Source organism: Megascapheus bottae, chromosome 12 (assembly GCF_031878675.1).
Source record: "Megascapheus bottae isolate mThoBot1 chromosome 12, mThoBot2.hap1, whole genome shotgun sequence".
Lineage (NCBI taxonomy): Eukaryota > Metazoa > Chordata > Mammalia > Rodentia > Geomyidae > Megascapheus > Megascapheus bottae.
In genome coordinates, this window is record NC_143520.1 from 27,475,149 (window position 1) to 27,499,727 (window position 24,579).

The 24,579-nt window shown below is 39.3% G+C and overlaps 1 pseudogene; it reads left to right on the forward strand.

The window, feature by feature from the left end:
• The first annotated feature begins 4,170 nt into the window (after positions 1 to 4,170).
• Positions 4,171 to 20,871, forward strand: LOC150056372 (ATP synthase F(0) complex subunit C2, mitochondrial pseudogene; annotated as a pseudogene).
• The last annotated feature ends 3,708 nt before the right edge of the window (positions 20,872 to 24,579 follow it).

Consider the following 24,579-nt stretch of genomic DNA (forward strand, 5'->3'; position numbering starts at 1 on the left):
TCTCACATCGAATGGTTCTTCCTCTTTTGAAATAACTCTTAACTGCCCTCTTGCAGCCAACTAAGAGCTTCCAAGTGTACTTGAACTCTAATTAAAACTCCCCGTATTCCCCCAAGTTCCACTTTCCCACAGCAGTTCCCAAAGACTGGATCCCAGAAGTCCCCTGAACTACTCCAAGATGGACTCTTCCTATAGGCACCTCTAAATTCCTGCTGAAAAGAAGTGATGACAAAAAGTTCCCTTGCCCCCAGTTAGGGACTAAAGTACCTTTGTTTACTTTGTCCCTAGGCTTTATCTGGTATGGACATGAAAAAGAATTCAACCTAATTTATTCTCTAACAGTAGTCTCTGTCTGTCTGTCTGTCTGTCTGTCTGTCTGTCTGTCTGTCTGTCTACCTATCTACCATCCATCTGTCTATCATCTATCTATTCTGGTAGTCCTAAGGTTTGAATTCTGGATCTTATGGTTGCTAAGCAGGTGCTCTACCTCTCCAACTTCAGTCTCACCTCTTTTTGCTTTTGTTGTCTTTTGACCAGAATCTTGTATATTTTCCAGGCTGGCTTCAGACCAAGATCCTTGTATCTATGCTTTCTAAAATGACGGGAATACAGATGTGAATCACCATGCCTAGCTTCTTGGTTGTGACAAAGTGTTTCTAACTTTTTTACATGGGCTTGAATATTGATCTTCCTGATCTCTGCCTCCCAAGTAATTTGAGTTACATTTAAGAGCTATGAGGACTGGCATTTTCCTTCCTTGGTTCATTGACTGGTTACCCAGGCTTGTAAAAATTCATCACATTGCATACTAGAAATTCTCTTCTGAGTGTGTTGTTTATTTCAACAGGACTGAAAAAATGATCTCTTCTCTTAGGTCAGAGAATTTTCTCTCATAAGATCTTCCTTCCCTCATTCTTGGCATCTTTGACTCTGTCTTGAGACACAGTCAAAAATTTTCTTGGTTTTCATCAGGCAAACCAATGGCATATCTTTGTAGTTCTTTTTCACGTTTTATACCTACATTGCATATAAACATACTTAATTGTAACAAATTTCCTTTGGTCTGCTCTCCAAGGAACTGAGGTTCTTGGGTTGAGCTTTAGGTATACAGCACATACATGTTCAGGACAGAGAAGTCCTAGACCAGAGCTTCAACCACAGTCTCCACTGGAGCTGTTGAATATGAAAGACTTGGATGTGGCTTGTGAAAAAGCAGGTAGGCACAGATGCTCAGACCTGAAATTTCAGCTACTTGGGAGGCAGAGATCAGGGGATCAAAGGTTCAAGGCTTGAGGCCAGATTAAAAGTTTGTGAGACTCCATTTCAACCAATGTGTAGGCGTGTGGATGCGGTGATGCCTGTTTCCCCAGCCCCAAGAGGATGCCCAAGAAGGAGGACCAGAGATCAGGTTTGCCAAGCAATCAAGCAAATATATCTAACACAAAAGGGATTGGAAGCATGGCTCAAGTGGTACAGCACCTTCCTAAAAAGCATGAGGCTCTTCATGTTCAAATCTTTACTCACCGGGAGGGAGATTTTGTGTTAGACACTTGATATGTCTGTGTTCCAATGGTTGTTGATAGTCGCATGAACCCTAAATCCCTGGAGATTCTAGGCCTCTGTCTTTTTAATATCTTTTCGATATGATTGGTGGTAGATTGGATTCATAAACTGACCATTAAAGGTTTTATTTTCCTCATGGAAAAGGAATTGGAGGCAGAATTAATGGCACAAAGGGAATTGACTGGGTCTTTAAACATTAGAAGAAGTAATTTTACATAGACCATGTTGGCTTTTTGAATTTTCATAAACTAATATGGATGACACATATCTATAGTTTAGAAAATTTCTCATTTCATAGGATAAGTATATATTAAATAAAATGGATATCAGTAGCTTGTTCAATTGGATGCTAAAGTGAACATGTAGAGAAGACAACTAGCTGGTCAATTACCATTTTCTCCATTCAGCTTATGTTTCTTTAATGTTTAAAACTGCTGCTTAATACCTATTCTCAAGATGCTTATATTTGAACAGAGCTCATTTCATATTTCTAGCTATGCCTCTTCCTTCAATGCCACTGTGCAAGCCCAACAAGACAGAATACTCCCCCTCCAACCTACACCATATCCTAAGTAGTCTATATTCTTTACATTTCTCTAAATTCATGATCATATATCTTCATAAAGGAACAGCAATATATTTGAAAACTGTCCTTTGTGCTCACTAGCTCTATAATTACATAGCATGGCTAATTATGCAAATGATTAATAACTTTTACTATACATTTTTTCATAATGGTATCTACTGTCTTAACTATTTTCTGTAATGGTTACTCAAATTATGGCTCTCCTGAGAGGAGGAGTATTATAAGAACACTTCTTGTTGGCTAGCCCTGTACACCAGAAGGGTAGTGGTAATGTCTCTGGGTTCCTATAAAAGGTGGTTATGTTATACCAACCTATTTTATGAGACTTTTGGGAGAGTTACATTGTTAAGAGAAAGTGTAATGACAACAATATGTTTGAATCAATCTCCCCAAAGCACAGTGGTTTAAATGCATTCTACAAATCAGGTAAATAACCCGTTACCCAGCTATGCAACCAAAGAAGGCAAATGTCCACTTGAATTAAAGGTAACAAGAATAACATATGCATTAGACAAACATGCAATCAGGGAGGTGGAATTGGCTTTCCTGTCTTTGAAAAGGTTAGCAGGAAATGCAAACTATGTAATTGAATATACTACAGCAGAAATGAGGTATATAATGTTATTGTGATTGATTACAAAGTATCCATCAGCAGAACTATGTGAGGTTCTTCACATGTGGCTTTTCAATATGCCTTAGAAAGGTTTAGGATCATTTTTTGAGAGAAAAATCTCTGGAGATTATCTATTCATAATACATTTAAAATATCTGTCTTAAGGATTTTCCTGTTTTATATATCTTTTAAAGTAAGTGCAGATGCTGGGAACATGTTTGAGAGCAGCCTTGTATGGAGCTAAGAGAAGGAGGCCATTAAGAATGTCTTCATTGAGGCCTCTAGCCTGGAGGTGCTGGAAACCAGTTATGAAGAAGGACAGCTCTACCATGTGTGGAATCCAAAACTGTGTGGGCATTCTCCCGCTGTAGATCTGCTTTTTGTGGGTCTTGAGGCTATGTTCTCTCTCTTGGCTTCCTTGCTCATGGGTGGCACTCTACTACTGGAGCCACCTCCCCATTTTGACATTTAATGGTTATCTGGGAACTGGAGTCTCAAGAACTTTTCTGCCTGAGCTGGCTTTGAATTGTGATTCAGCAGGTCTCAAACTCCTGAGTAGTTAGGATGACAGGTGTGAGCCACTGGCACTCAACAATTACCTGAGGCTTTTTTTAAAAAACAAAATTGGGATTTGAACTCAGCAACTCATGCTTGCTAGACAGCCACTCTACTGCTGAGTCATGCCTCAATTTCTTCTTTTAAATAATCAAGACTAAGTTTGAAAAGGGCTGTCTAGCAGAATTACTCTTTTAACTCTGGATTTTAGAAACTTTTACTCCTTATTTCATTTTGGTGGATATAATAGATACTGGTACTTGTTTCTTTTTCTACTGGCCTTTGAACTCTAGACTTTACACATATAAAGTACTCTACCACTTGAATTAAGCCTCCAGCCTTTTTTTGCTTTAATGTCTCCTGGCCACCCCCAGAGCTAGTTTTTAAAAATTTTATGATTGGGGTGACATACAGACGGGTTACAGTTACATTCATCAGGTAGTGGGCACATTACTTCTTGAACATTGTTACTCCTTCCCATGTTTTTCTCCCACTTTCCTTCCCCTATCCTCTCTCACTCATCTTGTTTTTTCTTTACCTTCCCTTTTTGAAACAAACAAATAAATGTATATACAATATACAGATACAGAAAAACATGAGATAAACCTTAAGGGGAAAAGAAAAGAAATAGTGTTACATTTAAAAAATGTAATTCTTTTATTAACAAAATGCTTTCTATAAAACAAATTAACAGGTTTGAACAGGTGGGAAAATTATGAAACAACAAATAAAGTATCTCAATTATATGCAAAAAAAAGAAATAGCATTACATAGTACATTAAGAACAACAATCATGCTCTCTGTCTTCTCTGCCTGGAAGCAGCTCTCCTACCACACCCTCCAACCCATGAAAATGTATGCCTGCTCCAAGTGTGCTTCTACTCCCTTCTTGGTCAGGAACACCTATCAGCTGCTGAGCTGACCACTGTTTGCAGTGGTACTGAAGCGACCAGAGACACTGACAGATGAGAGCCACAGCTTAGCAGGCCCACGTCCCCTGACCTCACTGGTCCCCAGCCGGAGCTTCCAAACCAGCACCATTTCAAGGGACATCGATACAGCAGCCAAGCTCATTCGAGCTGGGGCTGCCACAATTAGGGTGGCTGGCTCCAGGGCTGGAATTGGTACAGTGTTTCGAAGCCTCATCATTAGTTATGCCAGGAACCCTTCTCTGAAGCAGCAGCTCTTCTATGCCATTCTGGGCTTTGTCCTCTCGGAGGCTACTGGGCCCTTCTGCCTGATGGTGGCTTTCTCATCCCCTTGGCCATGTGAAGGCGCCGTCTCCACCTCCCACAGTTTTTTCTCCCAAGTCTTGTGTGCCCTGGATGTTCCTCTTCCTGTACCTTCCCAGGAAGTCTGGGGAAAGTGGTTGGCTCAGGGTTTGACAGAGGGAAGACAAAATAAATACTATATTAACAAGAAAAAAAGAACAACAATCACAAAGACAAACCTTTTTCCATATCCTGGAGTTCATTTCGCTTAGCCTCACCCTATGCGGACATATATGCATAGCTTTTGAGCTATTATGATTCTCTGTTAGGAGACTCCTTGACATATACTAACTGTTATAAGGGAAACCGTGGAGCCTGTGTTTCTTTGAGTCCCAGAGCTATTTTGAATTGTAATTCTACTATTTATATCTCATATGTGAACCACCACATCTAGCATGTTATGAGAGATGGTCTCCCCAACTGTTTGTCAGGATTGGCTTCAAATCACAATCCTCCTATATCTATCATGTCCAGCAATAGTGATAGTTTTGTTGCATTTTGGGTAGCTCCCTTTATGGGCAAACTAGTAGAATTGAGAATGACTCCAGTAATTCAGGAGTGGGGGAAGATAAGGAAAGGATGGGGAATTCCAGAATCAGTTCAGAATTTTATTTTTCGGAGAAGGGTTTACTTTTTTTTCTTGTCCTTGTATAGGGTTTTGGATAGAAAACTGGCAATTTTGCAAAACAAATAGTATGGAAATATCATTATAATGAAACAAAGGATGGGTAATTTTTTGGCCATGGTCAGCCATGATGGGTCTAGCTGGTTTTGTTTGTTTAGTGTTTTTTTTGTTTTGTTTTGTTTTTAAACTGTTTGAGTCATTGCATGATATTTTGATCAGCCACTATCTGGTGAAGGAAGGAATTTTGAATACATACGTCGACAAAAGCCAAGAGAAAAAAGAACTCTGAACATGAACAGGAATTTGGTGAGATTCAGGACTGGAGTAAAGAGGGATAGTTGTATATAACATGGCAGGGAAGTGAAATTGTAGTTTTGCAAATGTGCAATTGACTTCTGTAGCAGGAAGATCTCAACTTGTATTTCTAGTTTGCTTGTATTGCAGTCAGGCACATTTCCTGCCATCCCAAATTTACAATCAAATCTTTTCACTCTATGGGTACCCATAGGAATGATGGTTATACAGGAAATTAAGGCAAACAGTTCCACATCTAGGTCAATGTAGTGTGAAATTAAACAGGGAGCCATAGCAGGATGGTGAGGTGTTCCCTAATCAAACTAAATAAAAAAAATTAGAAGCTTAAAGCACAGGTGACAGCCAGGAGACAGTAAATTTCCAAGAAATTCTCTGAAGATTTTTGAAAGGACTGTGTGTTTCTGTGCAGCATAAAATAGAGTTGATTTTTCACATAGTGGAACCCCCACTTATTCTTGAGATATATGTCTATCATCCCCATTGGATGCCTGAACCCAGTACTGGTATTGAACATTGCTACATCTATTTTCCCTACATATCCATAGATAATATTACATTTAAGAGAATCACAAAAATAACTAAGAATATAATCAAATGACTAGTGTAATACACTACAAAATTTGTAAGATACATTTTTCCCATATAATTTCGATTGTAATTAATAGAAGGGTTACATTACATTTGCCAGATGGAAGGTGCATTACTTCACATACATTGATACCCTTTCTCATGTCTTGGTCCCCATTTCCCGCCCCCCCACCCCCACCCTCATCTTGTTTTTCCCCCTTTCCTGTCCAATTTCAAATAACCAAATACAAATATATCCAATATATTAGATAACAAAGTGAAATACTGTAACAATATGAGATAACCAAGGGAAAGCAAAAGAGATGAGAGATAACATAGTACATTAAGGACAACAATCACTCATTACATGGCTTTTGTTTCTATATCCTAGAGGTCCTTTCATTTAGCATCATACTGTATGGCCTTATGTATCTAGGTTTTGCTCTAGTCATAAAAGAAATGCAAATCAAAACAACTCTAAGATTGCACCTCACTCCAGTTAGAATGGCCAGGATCAAGAAAACTAATAACAACAGATGCTGGAGGGGATGTGGCCAGGAGGGATCACTACTACACTACTGGTGGGAGTGCAAACTCATTCAACCACTATGGAAAGCAGTATGGCAGCTCCTCAAAAGACTAAACATAGAGCTCGCCTATGACCCAGCAATTCCACTACTTGGCATTTACCCAACCGTCCAGAAACAAGGGCATACTAAATCCACTAGCACAACGATGTTCATTGCAGCACTATTTACCATAGTAAGATACTTTTCAATTGTTAATTTCTGGAATTTCCCAATTGGTATTTTTAGACAATGATTAACTGCAGGTAACTGAGAAAAGTTACTGTACTTAGATTTTAAAAGGCTGTGAATGCCATGACATTTGGTCTGTTCACTTTCCCTAAATGGCTTTCCACAGTCCTGCTTCTACCTTAGACTTCAGCAGCAGCAATATTCTTCAAACCAATTATTGGCCATCAGTGGGTTGACAGCTAACCATGCATACGAAACAGCCTTTGTATATCTCTACTCGAGCAAAGGAACATTTACAGAACAATTTCTGAGCCATCATCTCTGCCTCTAGTCACCATTAAACAATTGGCCAGACAAGGCTCTGTAGGAAATACTAAAGGTTTGAGAGTCTAATATTGGAGGAGATAATCAGTAAGACTAGAAGATTTTTACTCAAAATATGAATCAGCATGTAGAAAATAAGAGTCTGTCTTGCTGTTGTAATACTGTTTACCCACAACTTTTTAAGGTATTATTTAACAACTTTAAGCCAGGAAAGCTTCACATTGCCTTCCCTGTATTGTGATTGTGTCATTTTGGGTGTAGAATGCAAAATTGTGAAAGATACTGTTCTCTTTTCCTTTTTCTTCAACTATTATCTTGTCTTATCTACAGCATGCAATGCACATTTACTAAGTATCTGTTGGCTGGACTTTTCCAACCCACTCCCAAATGAATACATACAACATTCATGTCTTAATTTGATTTCTTAGTTTTTTTCATTTCCTTGTCCTTGATATCTTCCTTGTCAGCATTGTATAATTTATAATGTGATATCAGTTGTTACTATGCATAATTCTGCTTGAAATGTTATTTGTTCTCTCAGTTTATTCTTCTCCTAAAGGGCATTTTTCTCCTAGCAATTAATAGGGTAAGAACATGTAATGGGTAAATGACAACTGTTTCTTTATTGATTCACTCAGTATTGATAGAAATTTGCTTACACAAATTATGAATCAGTGAAGTCATGTACTTGACAAAGTGCCCTTTTATTATTTATTAACAAACAAAAACATTAACAATTGAGTGGCGTCTCCAGGCAATTTGGAAGAGCAGATGGAGTAATTTAACTCCTTTAGATTGCTGGATGGCTGACAGGTACCACGTAGAGTTAGAGCAGTCCCCACCATCTGCCAGACACAGGGGTGGTTACAGGATATTTAGCATGGCAGGATGATGTTAAAACAGATGCTACTGAAAGGTAAAGAATTTACTGGCAAAAAAGAGACTTTTCCCACTCATGCTCCTTACTTAAAGGGCACACTTGGAGTTACAATTAATAAAAAATAATGAGGCTATTTTAGACTGTTTTCAGATTATTAAAATCTACTCTGACATTAGTCAGAAGCATAGGTTTTATATTTAGTCATAACTTTTTTCTGTTCATTTGATATCCTGAGTGCTATGTGGTACTTCAAGAGGAAATCACTGTGCAAAAGCATGGCCTTTTGTATTCTGAGAATTCATTTTTGGGCTTTTTAATTTCTGGAATCTTCCCTAGAAATTGAGCCAAAAATTCCTACACAAATATGATCACCTTTACATTTCTAAATTGTGAGCTGTGTCTGTCTTATATGCTATAACCACTATATTACAGTTCTTGTAAAAAATAGAAATAATGTTTTGTGAAAATGGAGACATATTACTGGGCCCTTTCACTGTGCAGAGCAATTTGTATCCTCATTGTATTCTGGAAAAGTCATTTGAGGGAACCCCCTGTCATTCCAAATTGCCCAACAATGCATGTTGAATGCACATTTCTGTTAAGAGAAATGGGGTCTATTATTCTCTGCTGCCAGAGCTGTGGGATGGATAATTTAGGCAAGCAAGGCTCCTAGGCACTAAAAGATTTTTTTCTTGAATATCCAAACATTTTCTTAAAGAAAATGAGTCTACTGAGGCTGAATAAAAATACATGTGTGCCCTGTTTGAGAGGCTGGAATAAGATGTACAGTATTCACTTAACTGAAGGTTGAACACACAGCAAAATGATGCTGGTCCTCCTATTTCCAGTTAGGAAAGCAAAATTAAACTGATGAGTCTTACATTCCAGTGAGCTTGTCTGTACATGGATGCTCTCCACGGAAGACTTCTGTATGAAAAGCAAGGATGCAGTGTGCGTCTAGTGGGCTTGGAGATGCTTATCTCTAATAACCAGCACAATGTAGGTAGTGGAGCTAGCTACATGTAGCTCAAGTGGTAGAGTGCCATTGTGAAAAAAAAAAGCCAAGTAAGAGTGTAAAGTCCTACAATAAAAAAATATATGAAAAAAAAGTGTGAAGTCCTGAGTTCAAGACTCAGTACTGGCACAAAGAAAACAAACAAATAATACCAAAAGCAATCAAAATGATACCAATATCCACTAATACTTTAAAAAGAACACATCACTAGTATAATTGTAAAGAGATATGCATAGGTAATAGTGACTACTGTTAGGGTAGAATATTCTTTATTGTCTCACATGATTGAGTGAGGAGGTCATTGGAGTAAGCCAGAGACTGGTAAATACATGTCTAATCTGGGCTAAATACTTACTCTTCTGAGATCTCGTTTCTTTCTCAGGATGCACAAACAAAGCTAAAACTAAATAATCAATAGGATTCTTTCTGTACTTTGAATAAATTCTTCCTTTTTTGGCTAACCTTTTATTTATGGAATCATCTGCCTATTCATTGAATTGTCCTCTTTCTCTCCCTCTCCCTCTATCCCACATCTCTCTTTCTCTCTCTATATATGTAGATAGATAGATAAGGTACAGATATTTTTTAATCACTTTTGAGGTAGGCAATTTTAATCCTGTTTTACAGAGATATTTGTATTGTATCTTGTTACATTTAGGAAATCCTAGAAGACGGAGGCTCTGCCATACTCCTCAACCACTGCCTTTAGCATAGTTACAGCATGAAAACCATACTTAATACATGTTTATTGGTTAAATAAATGTGAACTCTCCATGTTCCTGATATGGCTAAGTGTTCTTTCATGTGCATTTTTTCTGTTTGTGACATGACCAAAATTGGTGGCTTACATTCTTCCCTCAGTTTTGGAAAACAATTCCATTATTATTTTTTCTTTGTTCTTCTCTTCTTCCTAGGGCTTTAGGTCCACATTCATACACTGTATGTCTCTTACATTCTTTTCTGTATTTTCTATCCATCTCATTCTAGATGCAAAAGCTCCTTTAATTTATTTTTGTCGGCGATGGGACTTGACCTCAGGCCTCAGTGCTATTCCTGAGCTTTTTCACTCAAGGCTAGCATGCTACCATTTCAAGCCACAGTGCCATTTTAATTTTCTGGTGGTTAATTGGAGATAAGAGACTCACAGGGACTTTTTAGCCTGGGCTGGCTTTGAACTGTGATTCTCAGATCTCAGATTCTTGAATCGCTAGGATTACAGATGTGAGCCAGCGCCTGGCAGTTCATTTATTTTATTGACCTATGTTATGTATAGTCTCATTTAACCTATATTTAGACTCATTAGACTTTTGTTTTGTATATTTTCAGTTGTAAAATTTTAACTTGCTTATCTTTTTTTAGTTTAAAAATATTTATTTTTATCTTAAAACAAGCATGCATTATTTTACCATGATACATAACGAGTGTGTCTTCCAGTGAGTTGGTAAGTATAAATGAGGTAGTAAAGATTAGCAAATTATCTTAATGGGAACTAGTAATAAGAAATTAAAATTTGGCCGGAAGTTTGGCCTAGTGGTAGAGTGCTTGCCTGGCATGCACAAAGACCCTGGTTCGATTCCTTGGTACCACATACATAGCAAAAATCCAGAAGTGGTGCTGTGGCTCAAGTGGTAGAGCCCTAGCCTTGAGAAAATCCAGAGACAGTACTCAGGCCCTGAGCACAAGGCCAGGACTGGCAAAAAAAAAAAGAAATTAAAATTTATTTTGAATGTAACTTGCTTATCTTTTTAATTTTCATTTTCCTGCTGAATTTCTCTAATTTGCTAATTTCTTGGGTGCATCATAGTTTTAAAAAATTAATCTCTAGTGACCACTATATTATTTTGTACATCTGTTTGTATTGTCTGTTCATCTCTTGATTTTTATTATGTATTCTTACCTTTGGTTTGTTTGGTTTTAAAGATAGCCATGATATAGAAAAATCAGGCTCTGAATAAGTTTTATATTTTTGTTCACAGAGGGTTTGCATTTGTTTCAGACAAAGTCGGGGAAATGCCACTAGAAACTGGCCAGAAATGGAAATGATGGCAAAGTTGGCTTTCCAAACTCATGTGGGCTAACTAAACATGGCTTCTGACTTGCTTCTACTTAATAAAATTTTTGGTTAGTTATCAAGATTCCCTTTCTTTGATGTTTTAACCTATTTTGTGCTGCTATAATAAAAATAGAGGGTAGGAAATTTATCGAGACCATACATTTATTCTCTCATGGTCCTGGACTCTGAAAAAGCCCCAGATCAAGGTGTCAGCAGGGTAGAGCCTACTTCTGAGGTTGCACCAGGAATTACATGTTCTTCCCTTATAAATGAAAAACACGATTATGAAAAGATTTGGGAGTGAGCTCTTTGCCTCTCTTATGCTCTGGAGAGACAGGAGAGATGCACTTCCAGAGAACACATAATTCCTGCTGCAATCTCAGAAGTAGGACCTAATCTTCCAAGATGGGTAGAAGTTTTCTTCAGCTTTCCAGTCTTACAAACACAAGCTTCTGCTCAGCTCTTCAGCCTCCAAATTCCCTTGATAAATGGGCAGAAAGCGTAAGAGTACATGTAATATGGTGAAGATCGCACTCACTTATCTGTCTTTCTGTTCTTTGTGAAATCCAAAATGCTCAGTTTTTGAAACTCTGTAATGCGTTCAGACATTACTAGTTAAAAAAAAAAAAACCTTTCCAGTTTTCTGTTCTCAGTGGGGAAGAAGTCTGTCAAAACAAAAGCAAAAGTTCAAATCTACTGTCTTTTTTGTAAATGGAAAATGTCTCATATATATATTTATAACTTTATTTAGAAAGGGTAATCATTTCTTAGTAGTTAATCTACAGAGAATATAATCGCTGAGTAGCTGAATGTTTCAGAGGAAGAAAAAGGAGGGCTAAGAGTAACGTGGAGACTGAATCTAATCAAAGTACATTATATGGGTATATGGAAATACCACAATGGCACACCTTTGTAGGAATTGTTTACATACATGTCTAATTTATGTTATTATTGCTAAAAATAGCTGAGTATTTTGATGATACTTTTGTTGTTCTCAGAGCTTGAACTCAGGATGTTGGCAATATCATTGAGCTTTTTTTTGCATAAGACTCTACTACTTGAGCCACAGCTTCACTTTTAGCTTTTTGGTAGTTGATTATAGGTAAGAGTCTCATAGACTTTCTTTCCCAGGCTGGTTTTGAGCTCAGCCTCTTGAATATCTGGGATTAGAGGCATGAGCCACAGGCTCCTGCCTGATGCTACATATTATGTATAACTTCTGTCATTTGTTCCGATTGAGAGAATTGAACAGAGTATCTGTTAGTGTCATTTGCCATAGCACTAATTGAGCAACTCCTCTCAACACAAGCCAGGTGTCATTTCTCTGTTTTCTTTAAGAAAATAGGATTTCCTTCATCCTGATGAGAACAATGTTAAACCAATTTAGAAGTTATTGATTTGAATAAACTATGAAAGTCTCCTTTTCCAAAGCCTTCTGGGATCCACTAAGAACCAAATCATAAGTTCACCATAAATAATTACATAGATAATATTTTTACAGCTGTGCAATACCAGATGGTTAAGCTTTCTTAGGCTTAAAGAAACTTCCTTCCTTTGCAGTTAAAATGACAGCAGTGTCAGATTGTATACACTCATCTTTCTTAAATGGGGCAGAGAAGTTCTGAGAATTGTGATTTGAACTTCATGATATTCTGGCTTTGAGTGGAAGAAAACTCAATTAAATCTGTCACAAGTTTGGGGTCAAAGATTCTGCTGCTACTACAGCAAATGTTTTAGCTTTCAGCTGAATTATTTAATTTGCAATAATAACACATTGAAAGACAGGTGGAAGTCATGAAGCTTCATGCCCCACTGACCACAGAGGATGTCTCTGCAGATTTACTCAATGATAAATGCATGAGTCTATGTGCAGCCTTGGGCTATTGTCTGGCCCTGTGCCTTTGCATTGCCTTTCTGATTTCTCTATTACGGGTTCACCTGATGTCATCTTTGTTTTTGCCACAGTTTAGTCAGAGGCAGCATAATGGGACAGTTTTTTAAAATGCAGTATTAACAGACCCAGAGTAACCTATTACATAAAGATACTCAGGACTTCCCTAAAGAAATTTCTTTCTGAGGAAGAAAATAAGACTCTTAATCTTTGATCATTGGGTAGATAAAGATTTTAAAGAGATTCAGACTACATATAAGAAAAAAATAATCTTTTAAAAATTAATATTGAGGAAAATGTCTTTGAAATAGTATTGGATTTTGTGCTTTTATTATATAAGAACATAACACATTGCAATAAAAATAAAATATCTTGTTGTTGTCAGTGTTATTATTAGACATGATGGCAACTATATAAATATAAACATTTGTTTTTCTTATAAAATATTTGTTTTATCCAAATATTTTCAATACATAAATGTGTAGAAAAATACTTTCTTTTTTTTTTTTTGCCAGTCCTGGGCTTGAGCTCAGGGCCTGAGCACTGTCCTTGGACTTTCTCAAGGCTAGAGCTCTACCACTGAGCCTCAGCACCACTGCTGGCTTTTTTCTATATGTGGTACCAAGGAATCGAACCTGGGTCTCCATGCATGCTTGGCAAGCACTTTAACCACTAGGCCAAACTCCCAGCCCCAGAAGAATACTTTCTTTACATAAATAGCCTATAAATAATATAGAATCCTATATAAGATCCTATCCTAAGTTGGTATTTTTATTCATCAGCATGTTATGTATATGATTCTGAATTTTTTATTGTAATTAATAGAAGGGTTACATTATATTCACCAGATAGAAGGTGCATTACTTCACAAACATGTTTTTGTCCCCATTTCCCACCCCCTCCTCTCATCTTGTATCCCCCCTTCCCTTTCCTATTTCAAATAAACAAATAATTGTATATACAATATGCCAGATAACAAGGTAAGATACTGTAACAATATGATAATAACGAAGGGATAACAAAAGAGATGAGAAATAACATCGTGCATTAAGAACAACATTATATGGCTCTTGTTTCCATACCTTGGAAGTCCTTTCATTTAGCCTCATCCTACATGGCCTTATGTATCTAGGTTTTGTTCTATTGTAATCCTCTGCTAGGAGATCCCAAGGTTTATACAAATTATGACAAATGAGGGAAACCATTGAGCCTATATTCCTTTGGGTCTAGATTACTTCACTTAATATGATTTTTTCCAAGTCTTTCCATTTCCTAACAAATGGGGCGATGTCATTATTTCTGATGGCAGCATAGAATTCCATTGTGTATAAATATCACATCTTGTTGATCCAATCATCAACTGAGGGGTATCTGGATTGGTTCCATATCTTTACTATGGTAAATATTACTGCAATGAACATTGTTGTGCTAGTGGATTTAGTATGTCCTTGTTTCTGGATGATTGGGTAAATGACAAGTAGTGGAATTGTTGGGTCATAGGGGAGTTCTATGTTTAGTCTTTTGAGGAACTGCCATACTGCTTTCCATAGTTGTTGAATGAGTTTGCACTCCCACCAACAGTGTAGTAGTGATCCCTCCTGGCCACATCCCCTCCAGCATCTGTTGTTATTAGTTTTCTTGATCCTGGCCATTCTAACTGGAGTGAGGTAGAATGTTAGTGTTGTTTAATTTGCATTTCTTTTATGGCCAGAGATGTCCAGCATTTCTTCATGTGTCTATAGGCCATTCTTATTTCTTCTTTAGAGAAGACTTTCTTTAAGTCTTTGGCCTATCTTTTAATGGGATGGTTGTTTCTTTGGAGATTAGTTTTAGAGTGATTCAATTTTTTGAGCTGTTGATACATTTTTAGATATGAGGCCTTTGTCTGTTGTATGGTTAGTGAAGATCTTCTCCCAAGCTGTAGGCTTTCTAGTTAATTTGCTAGCTATGTCCTTTGCCATACAGAAGCTCTGCAGTTTAATGCAGTCCCACTTATCCAGACTTTCTCTGATTTGTTGTGTTTTTTGGTCCTTATTAAGAAAGTTTCGACCTGTGTCAAGGAGGTCTCGTGTATTTCCTATTCCTTCTTGTAAAGTTTTCAGTGTATCTGCTTTTACCTCGAGGTCTTTGATCCATTTGGAGTTAATCCTAGTGCAGGATGACATAGAAGGATCCAACTTTAGTTTTCTGCAGCTGCTTAACCAGTTATGCCAGCACCACTTATTGAAGAGGCTGTCTTTATTCCATTCTATTTATAAAATAATATTTTATAAAATCAAAATAATGAGAGAATAGGAAGCTAATTAGAGGTCATTGATTGTCTCTCACAGACAGTACAGAAATCTTTTCTACATTAAACCTTGAAGAGAGGTCAATGAATTCATATTATTGTAACTTGCTTGACTATAAGGTTAATATACACATGAAAATGTGTATGCATGTGTATCTGTGTACACACACATGCACATATAGTCTTGTTTTCATGCAATTCGCAAATGACTCATTATTTTAAAAATGTTTAAATACATTATTTGATCTTTGCTTGAGTATTTTTAGAGATAGGATGAGATATCTAATAACTCACAATGAAGGAAATTCTATTTTTAAATACATATGTAATGATTAAAAGGTTTTCCATTGGGCAGCCTTTGGTAAGTCAAGATGTTTGTATGCAAAAGAATCCCAGAATTTCTCAGAAGCTATTACTTTCAATTGTCTCAGAATTTTATTTTTATTTTTGTGTGTGATTTATTTTTAATTAAATTTTATTATAAAGGTAATGTACAAAAGGGTTACAATTACATAAGTGAGGTAATGAGTACATTTCTATTTGAACATTGTTACCCCCTCTTCTCATTTTCTCCCAGTTTTTCAGCTCCTGAGCCCACTTCCCCCTGCAAATTATACAGCTCACTTCAAACATAGTGTCTAGTATCAGTATCTCAACATTTTAACTCAACCTATAACTATAGCATATTTTAGCATCTATATCTCAAATTTATATTTCAGATGTAGTTTACTGATTCCAAGATATTTAAAATTATTCCCTTTTTCTTTATCATATGCACCCCTTCCTTAGTTCCCTTTATTATACTTAGTTCCTTATATTATACTTTAAGATAAGATAAATATTCAGTATGGTCATTATAATGTTGAAATCAATTTGGGTACATTATGTATGAATCTTTTGTATGCTCAGTTAAGAAGCATACAAAAAATTAAAATGGTTTCTTGAAACCATGTGATATAGAAATACTAAAACATTTTTTCATGGTTTCATGGTTTACTTAGCACAAAACCATGGTGAGAATTGTTTATTCAATGCTTAGCAAGCTAGTCTGGTAGGTTTTTTTAAACTGCAATATATAAGAATACATAACAAAGTTTACATCTTAACCATTTAGAGTAAAGTGCATTCTACCATCCAGAAATATGAATTTTTTCAACAATGAAGCTCTACTTATATTAAACGACAATTTCTTATTATTATATTGGTCAGGCTCTGGCAAAAACTGTTCTCTCTCTCCCTCTGGAGTTGACATCTCTAGTCACTGCAGCTACAAGGAATCATAAAGCATTTGTCTTGCTGTGGCTGGCTTGTTTTCCTTAGCGCAGTGTCTCCAGAGTTCATTCACGTTATAATTTGGATTAGACTTTTCTTTCTATTTAAGACTGAGTAATGGTCCACTGTGTAGCTATACGACATCCTGTTTACGTATTAATTCATTGATGTACATCTGATTTACTGTCCATCCTGTGAATGTTGTAAATAATATTGCTATTGTAGTAACATTTCTCCTACAACACCGATCTTGACAATATTGTCTGCTTTAAAAAAAAAAAACCACATATAGCCAGGTGCATTGGCTGACATCTGTAATCCTAGCTAGTCAAGAGGCTGAGATCTGAGGATTGTGGTTCAAAGCCAGCCCAGGCACCAAAGTCCATGAGACTCTTATCTCCAATTAATCACTAGAAAACCAGAAGTGGTGCTATGGTTCTATGAGTAGGGCAGTAGCATTGAGCTGAAAAGATCAGGGACAGTACCCAGGCCCAGAGTTCAAGCCTCACCATCGATAACAGACACACACACACACACACACACACACACACACACACACACACCAAATAAAGTAAAAAACCAACATACTGTATGCTTTTGATAAATATGAATGTTAATTTAAAAGCAGGCATTAATGGACAGATGTATAGATTTGTTGATCATAAAACTGGTTACCAAATGTATGTTCCTTGCCATATAAAGGATTTTAAGTGATGCACTTATAATACTTATTAAGAAAAATATTCTAAGGGGTAACAATGTTCAAGATGTAATGGACCCACTACCTGATTAATACAACTGTAACCCCTCTGCACATCACACCAACAATAAAATTAAATTAAAAATATATTTTAATTTGGAAAATCATTCTGTGCATATTCCTTTGCATATTCTATGTTATAGGATAGCCAAGCACCCTGTGGAGAGTCCATGTGGTTAGCAGTCCTACAGCCAGTTCTCACGTGAAATGTAGCTTATAGGTCATGTGGGATCCTCAGATCTCAGCCTTCTGAGTAGCTAGGATTACAGTCATGAGCCAATGCAGCTTAGCTAGCTTGGTTGGTTGTTAAGTTGCCAGGGTTGAAGTAAATTGTTTTACAGGATCAAATACTTAAATAGATTTTCAAAAAATGAGGCTCAGAGTGATAGAAGGACCTGTGAAAAGGACCCAGTCTAATAAATGAGTTGTAGAGGCAAGAGCTGACCCACTAGCTCTGTTTTCAGCGCTCTTTCCATTTACAATATGAACACAATGGCCTAGATGCAAGAACAATGTATTTTATCTCTCAGTATTTTCATTTCAGAAGGTCAGTTTAGACACAGACAAGTTCATTTTGATAAGTTGCAAGTACAAATACAGTGATCTAAAACTTACAACATGCAAATTAGATTTCAGTTACCAAACTCTAGAGCAGACAGCTTGTGCTTTGTTGAGGGGCTGGTATCTGAAGTCAGCATCCCCAACTAAGGCATCATGGCAATAGTAGAGTCTGGAAGAAGTTAGGTACCTTACATATGTATCAAGTTCTGATAGGGCTTATATACTGACTCATTTCTTTTCTATATATTACTTTCTTATTTATCTCTTGGGTTCTGCCTTTGAGTGAAAAGCACACTCAAAATAGCATTCACATTGTAACATTGTAAAGAACTCACAACAAGTCATTTTTCCCATCAGTGCACTAAACATAGAAATAACTATTAAGTTCTTGCTGCCTTCATACCATATCTCAGTAAGTATTTCAATTTGCCTTTCTCTTCATCTCACAGATTTTTAATTTTCTGTTTCATTTAAGGTCATTAAAGAATATTGCTCAAAATGGGCAAAAGGCTAGTGTTTAGTCATTTTTAATTTACTGTGACACATACTTTTGCTGATTTACTGAATGAGCTAAGGTTACAATAATGCCTTGTCTGTACTCCTCCATGCTTTCGGATTGCATTTCCATATGGTTGCATTTTCCATTGGAAGTCCTCCCAGGCACATAGTGCCCTTTTAACTGAGTCATGGAGTGACACAGCCTTCACAAAGACTTACTAACCTGATATGGGGGTGCAGCAAGAGGTAAACAGGCCATTGCCCATCATTTTGGACTGTAAAGTAAAAAGCTTAATGCTTGCATTAAGCCTAGCTTCTACCTCGCTTCCTACCTCCTGTCTTCTATCAGTTTTTTCCACAAGCTGGAATCCAACTTGATCCATGCTAGAAATACCTGTGTTCTTTATGCATGGGGTTGGACATGGTTTGAAACAGGAGGTTAAATCACTAGGATGCCTAGAAAGGCACTAGGAGGAGGAGAATGAGGGGCTCTTTCCTTCCCACATCACAGAGCTGCTCATAGAAGCCTGTTATGGTTTTCAGAGCCATCTTACCTATCATTTCCTCCTTCCTTCTTTTCTTTCCTCCCTCCCTCCCTTTTTCTTTTCCTTTCTCCTTTCTTTCCTCCATTGCTCTTTTACGGCATAACTCCATTACTGGCCTGTAGCCTAAGCCATGAGATAGAAAGACTGTAGGATCACACCTCAAGCTCCATTCCTGAGTCTTTTCCCCTGGCTAGTTCTACAGAACCCAGAGAAGCTTTGCTTTCACACTGGAGATGCTAAGTGGAGAAGCATTAGATAGTGAGATGTTTGAGTCTTCAGATGTTGTTTGAAATATGTTTAGATTTTGTGTACTTGGCTAGCTCAGTTCTTTGCCTCTTCTTAGTCTTGATAGGAGTGTGTGTGTGTGTGTGTGTGTGTGTGTGCGTGCGCGCGCACATGCCTGCGTGTGTAGCTGGAGGAGCATTAAGGTATTTTTTGTTTGTTCTTGGCCATGAGCTTATGCGATAATATCCTAAGAATGGCAGCACTGATGGCAGGAGGAAACTGAATCTTGGTGAGACCATTTTGCCTGCCTCTGGACTTGGCCATGGTGATAAATAATTAAATAAAATGAATTAGTTTTTATTTAGATATTCTCTTCCTTTAAAATGTCTCATAATCGGTACACCAAAAAATAGAATCATTTTGGGTTATTGGTGTAGGATATGGTTTATTAACTTTGGCAATGTTGTCATTTGAGGCTGAATAATTCTTTGTGATGAATAATTTTCTGCTCACTGTAGGATATTTGGCATCATTTTTGGACACTACACACTAGGCGTCATCCTCATCCTTCCACTATAAAGCCCCAGAGATTGCTAGACATTGACAAATACCCTCTGGGGACTGTAAAATAACATAGACAGAGACACAATAAAATAGGGCTTGCACAGGTGTGGGGAGGAGGAACAGTCCTTCGTCCCTCCCAACCTGCAGGAGGGATGGAGAGAACACACCCAGACCAAGACGAGGCCGAGAAAGGAGATGGCCAACTGACCGCCCGCACCCAGCCCTCCCTCACAGGAGGACAATCAGATGCCAGGGAGACCCGTCAAGGCAGGAACTCCTTTATTGAGGAAGTAGATTTAGCTAATATATTATGCAGGAGCCAATCAGCACAAAGGTGGGCAGGGCAGGGAGAGGTAGGTAAAGAAAGGGAATCAGGTCTGAGAGGGCGGAAGTGTTCAGGGCCAATCCCAGAGGCAGCCTTACTTTACATCACAAACCACATCCAAGCCTTCCAACCAGGTGACAGGCAAGTTGGGTCCCAAAACCAGGAAATGAGCCCATTTCCCTGATGTAACGTGCCCCACATATCCCTTTTTTGTTTTATTAAGCAGGTGCTTGCCTTACTCGAGAGTGTGCCTGTCTTAGGTTGTCCCCCTCTGAGGATCTTACCTGTCACTGACTACCACTCTAGCTCTTCAGGCAATTTACCTGTAGGGTTGGCAGACCCAAATGGAGATTTTAAATAGGGAGGATTGCCAACATCCGCCAAGGAAACCCTTCTGTACATCTGTACATCCTGGTAAGGGCCAGGGTCAACCTCATAGGGTTCCCAGTCTGCCATCTCATAGCACAGCATATTGTTGTCAAACTACCATTAGCTGAACAGCTTTAACTTGATCCTGATCTCTAAGAAACTGAAGGAGCTTATTGATCACACAAGGTTTGAATGTGAATACAAGGATCACCGTAACCAAGGGACCCAAGCAGGGGAGAGGGTAAGGGAGCCAACCATTTAGTTCAGTCCATAGATAGTTTGTATCAAGTTCCTTTTGGCAGCGTTTGAGAACCTCCTGCGGCCTTTTTAAGCAGAACAAGGTCTCGACAATTTTGGAGGACTACTGCAGCCAGGGAATCAAGTTGAGATTGCAGGTCCAAACTAGTGTCTTTGTGGGCGGCGTAGATAATGATGCCCAGGATTAGGAGAAGGAAGGTGACTGAGTAATCCAACCACAACTAAGCAGAGTGTCCAGTATGGTTTCCTCATTCCTGTGAACGAGAGGGAGAAGGAAAGTCATACCTCAAGAGGGGGTGCTCTTGGGTAATTATTTTTTAGTTTGCTGACAATATTTTAAATCTCTAGCCAGTACCCAAATTGGGTTTGGTTCTCTCACTGAGAAGACACATCCAGATCCTCTTCGCACACTAATGAGGGGATTAGGGCCTCTCCATGATCCAGTAAGAGGATCTCTCCAACGGACTTCAACCTTTAAATAAGGTGTCTGATTAGACCCATGTCTCTGAAAGGCAGTCAGAGGCTGATCCTTGGAAAAATTTAAAATATTTAGTGTAAGAATGGCTGTCCTCAATTGATCATGGGGATTGCCTCCCCCTTTTTGTTTTATTAGTTGATTTTTTAAAAATATTTCAAGTCTGAAAAAAATTTTAAGTGTTTTTAGGGACCAGGGCGAATCTTTGATGCATCTCTCTCCAATTTAAGTGAGTCAGTTCACGTGGCAGGGATCTGACTTGAATCATTAGGGGGCAAGTTTAAGAAATACTAATCATATCACCCACTTTACCATCAGATTTCCAGTGTCAGTCTTCAAGGAAGAAGGACAAAGATGGTCCACTCAGTCCATCTGACCAGCTCAGGGCCTGAGCACTGTCCTTGGACTTTCTCAAGGCTAGAGCTCTACCACTTGAGCCTCAGCACCACTTCCGGCTTTTTTCTATGTATGTGGTACCAAGGAATTGAACCCGGGTCTTCCTGCATGCTAGGCAAGCACTTTAACCACTAGACCAAACTCCCAGCCCTGCCTTTGTGTTTTAATTATGAATTTATCCATTGTTCTGGATGCTTGAACAATGTTCACTCACACCCATTAACACACACACATTCATACTCAAAGATCTTAAAGCGTGCAAAATTAATATCAGCCGTACATTTTAAAAAGGATTCGTACACACACACACACACACACACACACACACACACACACACACACACACACACAAAGATCCATATTTAGGATTGGTATCAATTTTAAGGACAAAACCGGACAAGAAAAAATACCTAAGGAGAAAACATATAACAAGAACAAGACAGAGAAGCAGAGACTTTTATGGCATGCCTGGCCTTAATCTACCAGAGTGATGGAAAGACCATGGGGCCCTGAATTCAGAGGGCACCTACCCTATGGAAATTTCCATCCCCTGGTAGCTGGTCGTCAGAGGCCATCCTAACCTCTCAAACAAAACCAGACATTGACTTATAACAAGAAAATGGGACTCAATGGGATACATTTAATACAAAAACATGAACTCAAATGAATGTTAGATTTAGACATGTCTTGCTGGTGGGACTCTCAGGCATGCCCTGTTACCGACAAGAAACCCAGAAAGGGGGGGGTCAAGGCGTCCCTTGACCACCCAGGCCTTAGAGAGCTTGCTGCGTCCAGCTTTTTGGCCCACAGTGCACTTTTTAGACAGACATACAGGGTGGTCGGCCGACTTTTATTTACCTCCAGAGGCCTTTGCTTTAAACCTGGGTGTCTTTTCCAAAAAAGGTTGTTATAGGAGGGGTGGTAAAGAAAAACCACTGTTTATAGAAAAAAACAATCCTTTATCTCAATAGCATAAATATACAAATTATTGGGAATTGATGAAAGACTTGGGAGCCCTGGTTGGGTGGCCCCCATGGGCATATTTACTGCAGGGATATCATGAAGAAACCTATATTTGCCTGATCCTTATTAATTTTAGTAGCTCCAATTGTTTTTCCTGCCAATAGGCCACTGCTCCATCCATAGGGGGCCATGTGATTAAACTGTGGCCCCTAGAATTGGGAGAGCAGTTCTGTGCCAAATTTTTTCATAACTAATGCAGTCGTCATAGAATGCCACAACATCCGTACCTTGTCTCTCCCTAGAGATTATAGGGCAGGTGCTCTTTAAGAACAGAGGCTGAATGGCTCTGGCCAAGACAGGGGGCCATTTGTTAAGATGCTGCTAGGCCAGCTATGCCCAGGAGCTGGGGCCTGCTGCAGTTTCTAGGAGCTGGGAACTTAAGGCCTGAGAGGAGATAGTAGCTCCCTGGGGACAGGGTATTTTAGGTGGTAATTTAGGCCTTTTGTCTGGTGGGGGGGGGGAGGAATCAGGTCTTAGCCATCCCCTAGGGCAATCTCTTTTGAAGTGGCCTTGCTGGCCACACCCATAACAAACTCCTCTTCCAGCCCCATTGAAAGAGGTAAGTGTGGTAGAAAGTGCCTAGGCAAGTGAAGCCATTTGGGCTTGTAGGACTGCAACCAGCCTCTGTGACTGGTGGGCTTGAGTGCCTACATCCTTAGTGGCAACTGTCCACCTCCCCATAGATCTTTCCTTCATTCCTGCACAGGCCAGTTTGTGGTCTGCGGTCATCCCCTCCCAGACCAGCATAAACTGATCTCAGAGGGGCTCAGAGGGGAACTTTCTTTGGAGGCTCCGTTCTACTCTTTCTATAAAGGTGGCAAGATCCTTGGTAGCCTTCTGAGTAATTATTGGAGGCTCTGAGGGGCCTTCTTCCAATTTTTTCCATGCAGTCAGTCCCAGAGCCCGCACCTGTTCTTGGCAGGGGGCAGGGATAGCAGCCTGCTGGGGGCCTGTGGAAAAGTGATCACTGGATCCTGATAGCATCCCATAAGTCACAGGGACCAGGGGATTAACAGCCTGGTTCCTCTCAGCCTGGGCATGGCACTCCTCATTAAAAAAGGCACATCATTCGAGGTACAGGGGGCCAGGGAGCACAGCCTTGGGTAAACTTTTTCCAGTCTTGGGTGGTGCATTGCTGGTGAGCCAGGCCTTGGAGGATGGTTTCAGCCCAGGGTGAATTAGGCCCATCTTGGAGACTGCTTTCTTAAGCTCTTTTAGGGCAGGTCTATTGCCCCCAGGGTTAGCATTTACCAAGCATGGTGGGGAGGAGTAAAATGGCATCTTAACCCGCCCTTCCGGCTTAGGGGAGGAGCTGCCGCTGTCTGGTGGCTTAACCTCCTCTTCTGGTTTAACACGAGGTGGTGAAGCGCTGGAAGAGGGACAGTAAAATGGTGGAGGCCGCTCGGCACCCCAATTGTCTGCCGCCAATTCCCGGGCAGGAGCACTTGGTGGAGGGCTCTGGGGCCTGACCTCAGGATCAAAAGGGACCAAAAATCCCCCCTCAAGAGGAGACTCCAAACCCTTCTCCTCCTGATCAGCGGGAGGGCCAACCCGCCACAACACTGAGCTCCTCAGGAAAGGTTTCCCCAGCTGGGTTGCTCTTGAAAGCTGCCTTGGGGCATCTCCACTGTCGCTAGATGTCTCCTTAACTGAGCCAGGACAGAAGCAAGCCTTGAGGGCAGACAGAGCCGGGTAGACCCGGAGGGGTAGGTCCTCTCCCAAGTTAATCTCCCTCCTTCCTCCACGCTCTATGTGGTCCCAGGTGGCCCAATTGAAAAACTTGGCCGCCATTAACCAGGAAGCGGCGTGTGTTAAGACCTCCCAGACCTTCTCAGCCTGGGGATCTGAAATCTCCAAATCTCTGTGAAAGACCCCAAGTCAGAATCATAGGACTGCCATCCTAAGTTTTAGCTCATGCTTATAACCAGGTGTTTTGCTAACTAAGGAATTGGAGCCTGCGGGCCATAAAACTACTCCTTGACAATTGAATGAGAACTTCCCG